Source organism: Pan paniscus, chromosome 3 (assembly GCF_029289425.2).
Source record: "Pan paniscus chromosome 3, NHGRI_mPanPan1-v2.0_pri, whole genome shotgun sequence".
Classification (NCBI taxonomy): Eukaryota; Metazoa; Chordata; class Mammalia; order Primates; family Hominidae; genus Pan; species Pan paniscus.
Window position 1 is genome coordinate 135,281,012 of NC_073252.2, and position 10,829 is coordinate 135,291,840.

General features: G+C 40.6%; 1 pseudogene; it reads right to left on the reverse strand.

Annotated features, from left to right (window-relative positions):
- Window positions 1-9,779: 9,779 nt before the first annotated feature.
- Window positions 9,780-10,296, reverse strand: LOC106634721 (stathmin-like; annotated as a pseudogene).
- Window positions 10,297-10,829: the final 533 nt, after the last annotated feature.

Genomic DNA, 10,829 nt, shown 5'->3' on the forward strand with positions numbered 1-10,829 from the left:
TACCATATATATTCCTTGCAAGGTCACAGGCTTATTCATATTAGGAGCCTAGTGACCAGTTCAGTCAAATAGATTTCAAGTTTAAAAATTAGCTTAGGACTGGGACTTGAGAAAAAAAAAAAAATCACAGAATTTTCAGAGGACACTTTTGGTATCTAGTTCCTCCCATGGTTGTCTTTTACTGACTGTAGATGTTAAATAACACAGTTTGGCTGCCATTCTATTTTGTTCCTCAGAACACCATATTCTGTGAATCACTTCCATAGTTCCTTGTGGAGCAGTGCTTTTGTTCACCCCTCAAGCATTGCTTTAAGTAAATGTAGTTTCATGCCCTATTTTCTGGTTAAGTGATGTCATCTGGCTTCTATTATTTCAGAGCCCAATCATCTCAACGGACACTAAGGAACTCAGTTCTATTATAAGTTACCTCTCCAACTCTTAGTCTCTGTCTGCAGAAGAAATAAAATTCACATGGCGTTAGTGCTCCTTTTAACAGCTCATTTCTCATATATCCTCTGGTCCCTCATGCCCAGCTGATCTTCACATAATCTATGCATTACAAAATGTCCACCTTGCACAGCTACTTTATTCCTGGCTCCACTAAGCCAGGGAAACTCAATCATTTTCATATCACTCAGCACTAGCTGTTACTTTTTTTAGGCTTCTGAAAGCCCTAACAGTGAGTACATTCCACCTCCCAGTGTTTTGCCAGAGTTTATATTCTGTGTCCCAAGAAAGTGCCCCAAAGTGAATGAATTACTTCTTATCTTACTTATATTTGATTCTATTGATAAAATTTCAGTCTTGAGGGTAGTTTGCTGACTCGTGTACATGGGAGCTCTTTGGGTATAAAACCTTCTTCCATCTCTATCACTTAGTTACTGACCAATTATCAGAAGAGGAGCTCCTTAAGAAGCTCCTCTCTCTGCCTTTCTGAGAGGAAAAATCTTTTTCAACATCTTTAGCATAGATGTAAGCTATGAAGGCTCAGGAGAGTAATACAGGGACAGCATCCTTGAGATAAAATAGAGATATTTTCATCTCATATTTCAGGGTCCCAAATTCCTTCTAAGACCCTCACCTCGCATAATAGATCTTCTTTAAGGGCTGAGCATTTAAAGGTCTGCAAAGCTCTGCAGACTTCAGTTAGCTGCTCTGCTTTATTTGCTCTTCCATTGCAAGAAATGAAATTTTCTTTTTAGAATTAATAAGTGAGGATTCCCTTTTCCTTGAGTTTTTTTGAACAGCTTCAGTATTACTGGTACTAGTTCTTCCAGGATACAAAATCAATGAACAAAAATCAGTTGCATTTCTATACACCAGTAATGACCAAGCTGAAAACCAAATCAAGAACTAAATACCACTTCCAACAGCTACCCAAAAAAGTGCGTAGGAGGCTGGGTGCGGTGGCTCACGTCTGTAATCCCAGCACTTTGGGAGGCCGAGGTGGGTGGACCTGAGGTCAGGAGTTTGAGACCAGCTTGACAAACATGGTGAAACCTTGTCTCTACTGAACATTCAAAAATTAGCCAGGCATGGTGGTGCACACCTGTAGTCACAGCTACTCAGGAGGCTGAGGCAGAAGAATCGCTTGAACCCAGGAGGCAGAGGTTGCAGTGAGCCAAGATTGCGCCACTACACTCCAGCCTGGGCGACAGAGTGAGACTCCATGTCAAAAAAAAAAAAAAAAGTGCCTAGGAATACATTTAAGAAGATGAAAGATCTCTACATGAATAACTACAAAACACTGATAAAAGAAAATATAGATGATACCAAAAAAATGGAAGAACATCCCATGCTCATGGATTAGGAAAATCAATGTTATTAAAACAACATGACTCCCCCAAATAATCTAGAGTTTCAATGCAATTCCTATCAAAATGCCAACTTCATTTCTCACAGAATTAGAAAAAAAAAATCCTAAAATTCCTGTGGAATCAAAAAAGAACCCAAATAGCCAAAGCAATCCTAGGCAAAAGAAAAAAGCTAGAGGCATCACATTACCAGACTTCAAATTATACTACAAGGATATAGTAACCAAAATATTATGGTACTGGTATAAAAATAGACAGCTAGATCAATGGAATAGAATAGAGAACCTAGAAATAAAGCCACATACTTACAACCAACTGGTCTTCAACAGAGCAGAGAAAAACATACGCTGGAGAAAGACACTCTATTCCATAAATGGTGCTAGGGAAACTGGATAGCCATATGCAGAAGAATGAAACTGGATCCCTATGTCTCATCATGTAAAAAAATTAAGAAGGATTAAAGGCTTAAATATAAGAGTTGAAACTATGAGAATTCTATAAGAAAACCTAGGAAAAACTCTTTTCGACATTGGCCTTGGAAAAGAATTTATGACTAAGACCTCAAAAGCAATTGCAACAAAAACAAAAATAGACAAATGGAATTTAATTAAACCAAAAGGCTTTCACACAGCAAATGAAATAATCAACATGGCAAACAGACAACCTATAGAATTGGAGAAAATATTTTCAAACTATGCATCCTACAAAATGGATTCATTTATCTAGACTAGCATCTAGAGTCTGTGAAATACTCAACAGGAAAAAAACACAAAATACCATTAAAAAGTAGGCAAAGCACATAAGCAGACGTTTTCAAAGGAAGACATAGAAATGTCCAAGAAACATATGAATGTTCAACATCTCTAAACATCAGAGAAATGCAAATTAAACCCATAATGAGATACCATATTACACTCATCAGAATGACTATTATTAAAAAGTTAAAAAAATAAAAACAAAAACAAGTTGGTGAAAATGCAGAGAAAAGAGAACACGTTATACACTGGTGGTGGGAATGTAAATTAGTACAATCTTTATGGAAAACAGTACAGAGGTTCTCAAAGAACTAAAAAACGGAACTATCATTTGATCTAGCCACCCCACTACTGGGTATCTACTCAAAGAAAAAGAAATCATTATTTTACAAAGACACCATACTCATATGTTTAAAGCAGCACTCTTCACAACAGCAACAATATGGAATCAGTCTGTGTCCCTGAACAGATGACTGGAGAAAGAAAATGTGATGTATATGGAATAGTACTCAGCCATAATAAACAATAAAATCATGCCTTTTTCAGCAATGTGGATGAAACTGGAGATAATTGTCTTAAGCAAAATAATTCAGAAACAGAAAATCAAATACCATATGTTCTCATTTATAAGTGGGAGCTACATAATGTGTATACATGGACTTAGAGAGTGGAATAATAGGCATTGGAGACTCAGAAAGGTGAGAGGGTGGGAGGAGATTGGGAGGAGGGTGACGGATGAGAAATTACCTAACAAATACAATGCACTCCATTTGTATGACAGTTACATGGAAAGCCCAGATTTCACCACTATGTAACATATACATGTAACAAAACTTGTGCCCTGAATCTTTTTGTTTGTTTTTAAGCTACCAAAAAGCCACTCTGACTCTTATATCTAGCCTTTAATCACTAGTCCTCAGCTTCTCATTATCTCTCTGCAGGCCATCAAGACAACTTGACAGAAATCAGCCAACTTTGCTATTTTTGTAGGCTTTGTTCCTCTATATCTTTCACATGCCTGAGGTTTTATTTATTTATTTTTTTACCTTCAAGAGCCTTCCTCCCACTGGGACAGTTTTTAAAGTTACTGGAGAAATATTTGTTAAGTGTACTACCAACTTTTTCTAGGTACTAAATGTGCCTCACAGACCATTCAAATAACCTCCATTTTGCCCAACAAGTAGTCTCTCTTGCACATTTCTTATGTTAATCTCACTACATCATACCAAGAAGATCTTACATTCTAGTTTGCCTGAGACAATCCTGATTTAACCTGTGGTCCTGGCGTTATTGTTAACACTGCCCTCTTTCCTTCTAAAGATTGTCTACATTGCATGATAAATTACTGATCATCCTAATTAGAATACACTCCCACTTCTCACATTTTACCCATAGCAAAGATTTATAATTCTTGACATTGGCAGTAATGTCATACTTTATAGGCCATTCTATGCCAGAGATACAGCTTATGTATATTATCACATTTAATACAATAAATTATTATTTCCCACTTCTAAAATGAGGAAATTGAGTATGAAAGGATTTAAATAATTTTCTAGATATTACCTAGCTGATAAAGGGAAGGAAACACAATGTAAAACCAAATCAGTCTGATTCCATAGGCTCTATATTATGACCCTTTGTATTCATTTCTGTTGCCACATTATTATAATAACTAACTGAAAATAGTTCCATTTCTGCCACCAATTTTTCTGGGCATTAGTTTCTCCCATGTAAATGTATATAGGTTGGCTACATAATTTACAATGTTTTCTTTGAATCTACAATTCTATTATCTAAATTAAGAAGCTGGCTTTATTACGAATGTTATCAAACTGCTTTTGAATTTTGTGAAACAGGGTAGAAACATAACTGATTTAAAAATATATTGTACATACATTCTTTACAAGCAGCTGGCAAGGGATGGGCGCGGTAGCTCACGCCTGTAATCCAGCACTTTGGGAGGCGGAGGCGGGCAGATCACAAGGTCAGGAGATTGAGATCATCCTGGCTAACACGGTGAAACCCCGTCTCTACTAAAAATACAAAAAATTAGCCATGAGTGGTGGCGGGAGACTGTAGTTCCAGCTACTCGGGCGGCTGAGGCAGGAAAATGGCGTGAACCTGGAAGGCAGAGCTTGCAGTGAGCCGAGATCGCGCCACTGCACTCCAGCTTGGGCGACAGAGTGAGACTCCATCTCAAAAAAAAAAAAGAAAAAGAAAAAAAGAAAAGAAAAGTAAAAGAAAATACCCTAGCAGTGAGCCGAGATCGCACCACTGCACTCCAGCCTGGGCGAGGCGACAGGGCGAGACTCCGTCTCAAAAAAAAAAAAAAAAAAAAAAACAGCTGGCAGAAAACTTCCTGCGAAGTTCAACTATTCTTTAAAAAATCAGAATGTTTCTGTAAGGGCAACATGGATAACATAATATTGTTTAGTGATACCGAATGTTGAAGCACAGCCATTCATTTTCTTTAATTTTACTTCACATAGTTTCAACAATCAAAAGGATCTATAAAGCCTAGTGAGAGAAATAGCAGTCACATGCCCTTATCCCATTCTCTTAGCTCTTTTGTTAGGCATTTTTCTTCACATCTATAAAATATGTGCTTACCTTGCTACTGAGAGATGACAGCATGCTGGCAGCCCTGGCAGCCCTCGCTCGCTCTTAGTGCCTCCTCGGCCTCAGCGCCCATTCTGGCCGCGCTTAAAAGGAGCCCTTCAGCCTGCTGCTGCACCGTGGGATGCCTTCTCTGGGCTGGCCGAGGCCGGAGCCGACTCCCTCGGCTTGCGGGGAGGTGTGGAAGGAGAGGCACGGGCGGGAACCGGCGCTGTGCGCCGCGCTTGCAGGCCAGCTAGAGTTCCGGGTGGGCGTGGGCTTGGCGGGCCCCGCACTCTGAGCGGCCGGCCGGCCCCGCCTGCCCGGGGCAGTGAGGGGTTTAGCACCCAGGCCAGCAGCTGCGAAGTGTGCACTGGGTCCCCCAGCAGTGCCGGCCCGCCGGCGCTGCGCTGGAATGCTCACTGGGCCTTAGCCGCCTCCCCGCGGGGCAGGGGCTCGGGACCTGCAGCCTGCCATGCCCAAGCCTGCCCCCACCGCCCTGGGCTCCTGCGCGTCCCCAGCGTCCCCGACGAGCACCGCCCTGGTTCAGTGGCGCCTGGTCCCATTGACTGCCCAAGGGCTGAGGAGTGCGGGCGCACAGCACCGGACTGGCAGGCAGCTCCACCAGCGGCCCACTGCGGGATCCACTGGGTGAAGCCAGCTGGGCTCCTGAGTCTAGTGGGGACTTGGAGAATCCTTATGTCTAGCTAAGGGATTGTGAATACGCCAATCAGCACTCTGTATCTAGCTCAAGGTTTGTAAATGCACCAATCAGCACTCTGTATCTAGCTCAGGGTTTGTAAATACACCAATCAGCCCTCTGTATCTAGCTAATCTACTGGGGACCTGGAGAACTTTTGTGTCTAGTTCAGGGATTGTAAACGCACCAATCAGCACCCTGTCAAAATGGACCAATCAGCTCTCTGTAAAACAGACCAATCGGCTCTCTGTAAACTGGACCAATCAGCAGGATGTGGGTTGGGCCAGATAAGAGAATAAAAGCAGGCTGCCTGACCCAGCAGTGGCAACCCGATTGTGTCTGTTTCCACCGTTTTTTTTGTTGTTGTTGTTCTTTGCAATAATTCTTGCTGGTGTTCATTCTTTGGGTCCACATTGCTTTTATGAGCTGTAACACTCACTGTGGAGGTTTGCCGCTTCACTATTGAGTCATTGAAACCACGAAGCCACCAGAAGGAAGAAACTCCGAACACATCCGAACGTCAGAAGGAAGAAATTCTGAAGACATCTCTGACCACATCTGAACGTCAGAAGGAATAAACTGCGGACATGCCGCCTTTAAGAACTGTTGACACTCACTGTCAGGGTCCGTGGCTTCTTTCTTGAAGTCAGTGAGACCAAGAACCCACCAATTCCGGACACACTACTTGATTTTTTTAAAGACAGTATGTATTGGCTTCCTACTATGAAAATTAAAGACTAAGCTCCCATCTGTTTCCCATGTTTTAAACCATATTTTCCCATATTTCACACTTCTCAAGTCATTCTCAAAATATAATATTATTGTTTTATTAATATTCAGGTTTTCATTATGAGTATATGTAGAGGGGTGAAGGCTAGTCACAGTTTAGTTTTGGTTTGTATCTACATAGAATTTAACTTCTGGCAAGACTTTAGTTTTCTTTCTTTTTTTTTTTTTTTTTTTTTTTTTGCTCTTGTTGCCCGGGCTGGAGCGTGATGGCGCGATCCTGGCTCACTGCCACCTCCGCTCCCTGGGTTCAAACGATTCTCCTGCCTCAGCCTCCCAAGTAGCTGGGATTACAAGTGTGCACCACCACGTCCAGCTAATCTTGTATTTTTAGTAGAGACAGCGTTTCATCATGTTGGTCAGGCTGGTCTCAAACTCATGACCTCAGCCTTGGCCTCCCAAAGTGCTTGGATTACAGGACTGAGCCACCACACCTGGCCAGAACTTTAGTTTTCAGACCAGTTTTCTTCTCTTATTTACTTAACTGTCTGTGAACATACCATTAATTTACTCCAAAATTCCTGCTGTTAGTGTCAATCTCCTCAGCACATTCAAGCACGTCAAATGTTTTACTGACTTAGTATATCACAGACATATTTTCTCATGAGCACTAAAAGTCACCAGCCTGCGCTGATTGTTCTTGAGGCTTGTGGCTCAGCTGTCCTACTGGGAGGAACTTTCCCCTTTCATCCTGGAGATTCGCTTCTCTTTGCACATTGAATCTTCCTTCTAGGCCACATAGGTTTTTTTTTTTTTTTCTTGGTTTACTTCGTTTTAGTGGTATATTAGGATTCTGCAGAGAAACAATCTGTAGGATATAAAGAGATTTATTCTAGGGAATTGATTCATATGGTTATGGAAGCTGAGAAGTCCCATGATTTACCACATAGAAGCTGATGAGGGCTTCTCTCAAACTAACGATCCCTACTTTTTCATTAATTTATATGTTTAGGGCACTTAAAAGAAGATGGGAAATTTCTGGGCATGGGTTCAACTTACGGAGGCCAGTCGTGTAAGTCAGTCTGGGTCTAAAGGCTTGAGAATCAAGGAAACAAAATGGTGTATATCCTGGTCCCAGGGCAAGAGAATAATTACATGCCAGCTAAAGGAGTGGGACAAAGAGGTAAATCCTCCTTTCTTCCATGTTTTATTCTATTCATGCCTCAATTGATTGAATGATGTCTACTCACATTGAAAAAGGCCACCTGTGTTACTGAGTCTAATGATCCAAATGTTAATTTCATCTGAAAACATCCTTATAGACTTTCTCAGAAATAACGTTCAACCATGTATCTGGGCATCCCTGATCCAGTTCAGCTGATGCAAAACTTAAACATCACTGGTGGAGTACTTCAGCTAGCAACTTACTGAGAAAAGAGGAATGGAGATAATTTTTGAGACTATGCATGTGTGAAGAAAATGTTTTTCTACCTTCATATTTGATTGATAGGTGATAAAATATACAATTTTATTTTGGGAACAAGTCCCACCCAGGACTTTGAAAGTGCTTTTGCTTTGTTTTTGTTTTTTTCAACTGGTTGCCTGTACCACTACAGAAATCTCTGATGCGATTATGAGTCCTGATCCTTTTCATGTAACCTATATCTATATCTTCTCCCACTCTCAAAACCTTTAGGATCCTCTCTTTGCCAAACTTCAGTTTTCTAAAATTTCAATGTGATATGCTTTAATACAAGGGTGCCAGAAAACGGGTAGTTTCTTTTCACCTGGGAAACATGCTCTACTGTGCTGGGAAAATCCCTTGAATGATTTCTTTGATATTTTATACCTCTCCTTTTCTCTATTTTTTATTTTTGGAAATATTTTTAGGTGATGGCATATTGATCCTCTAATTTTCTTTACCTGTCTCACTATTTCTCATCAATTCTTCTATTTTCTAACTTTTCAAGCTGCTTTCTAGATTTTTATCTTCTAATGTTTCAAATGCATATTTTCTAAAAAATTCTGAACACATGCATACAATTATTAGTACATTAATAATAAATTACTTGTATATTAATAATAAATTACTTGCATTTTTAATTACTAAAGTGTCTCTTTTCTCCAATTTCCTTTTTACTTTTTTCTGTTGTGTATTTTGGTCTCCATCTCTCTCATTAGGGCTTCTCTCAAACTAACAATCCCTACTTTTTCATTAATTTATATGTTTAGGGCACTTAAGATGGGAAATTTCTGGGCATGGGTTCAACTTATGGATCTATGGGCTGGTCAAAGCCTCAAGGAAGATTCTTTTGTCATCTATTATGAGGATTAAATTTGTCTGTAAAATTTGGAGGACCAAGAGAATCACAAATCTAGTTTAAAAACGTTCCTGTAATTCTCCACTTTTTTAATTAATTATTTATTTATTTATTTATTTTGAGATGAAGTATTGCTGTATCACCTAGGCTGGAGTACAGTGGTATGATCTCGTCTCACTGTAACCTCTGTCTCCAAGGTTCAAGCAATTTTCCTGCCTTAGCCTTCCGAGTAGCTGGGACTACAGGCATCTGCCAGCACACCAGGCTAATTTTTGTATTTTTAGTAGGGACAGGATTTCACCATGTTGGCTAGGCTGGTCTTGAACTTGACCTCAAGTGATCCTCCCGCCTCAGCTTTCCAAAGTCCTGGGATTACAGGTGTGAGCCACCACACCAGGCCTATCTTTTTATTTTTTTGAAGTCACTACCACCAATAGCACTGTGTAGTTTTATTAACCATTTAAATATCTTGTAAGGTACTTAACTATTTAAGCATCTGGTAAGATTGGGACACAATTGGGATTGAAAAGTGAACATATATTATTCAGCAATTAAAAGTTCTAAAGAAGCCACTACATACTCTTCACAATATGTTTTCACAGAGAAAAACAGTACTTGCCATTAGCCCAGCACACCAAGTGTACCGAAATAAAAAAGAGGCAACAAGAAAAATATCTACATTAGAAAGAACCACACTTTCAGTTTCTCCCCTTTATCCCCTAAACCAACATATTACTCTATGGGTTTATCTATACAGCTGCCCATTAGCTTCTAGAGTATTGTCAGAAGGGAAAGAATAAATGACACTGGCCAGTAGTTTTTGGATATTTAGGAAAGAGAGGTGAAAGTCAGTTCTCAGAACAAATTAGTCAGCTTCAGTCTCATCAACAGGACCTCTGGATTCTTTGTTCTTCTGCACTTGTTCAATGTGCTTATCCTTCTCTGGCAAACACTCCAGTTTGACAGCCATTTGTGCCTCTCTATTCTCTTCATTAGCTTTCATTTTGTGGGTGAGGTTCTTTTTGCCATTTTGCTGAAGTTAGTATTCTCTTCTATTGCTTTCTAAACCACTTATTTCTCCATCCTTTGCAAGCTGCTTCAAGATCTCAGCTTAGTAGGACTCGTGCCTTTCTTCTGCAGCTTCTCATATCTTCTGAGTTTCCTCTAAGGAAATTATCCTTCTTCTGTGGAGAGGGGAAAGGGAATTATAGAATTGATTCCTTTGACTGAGGGCTGAGAATTAGTTCAAAAGCCTGGCCTGAAGCACTCTTCTCCAGTTCTTTCACCTGGATATCAAAAGAAGCCGGGTAAATAGAGGACAAGAGACAGGCAATGTGTTCTATAGGATCCACTGGGGTAATGAAAGGCCATGAGCCCACCATCCTTATCGTACCTCTGCTGGTGGGACAGGTCCTGGTAACAGGCTGAGTAGCTGAGAACCTCTTCCTCCTGTCATCCCTGACCCAAGCCTGTGCAACCCAAGCTGTCCGCACCCCACACCCCACAAAGAGCGTGGCCCGTCATCTGTCACCCACAAGGGTGATCACGGGGATCTAATTCTCTCTTTTAAATGGTAAATGTCCCTTTAAATGAAGGACAGAAAGAAAGGGAATTTTTCTTGTTTTCTCTTTTCAGAATTTAAATGATGTTCAAATCCTGAGGTGTTTCTGAAATCAAATAGTAGTATCTCTTAGATAAGTGTACTCAACATACAAATGAAAATATAAGAAAATACCCTACAATGGCCAGGCGCGGTGGCTCACGCCTATAATCCCAGCACTTTGGGAGGCCGAGGCGGGCGGATCACGAGGTCAGGAGATCAAGACCACCGTGAGACCACGGTGAAACCCCATCTCTACTAAAAATAAAAAAAAATTAGCCGGGCGCCGTGGTGGGCGCCTGTAGTCCCAGCTAC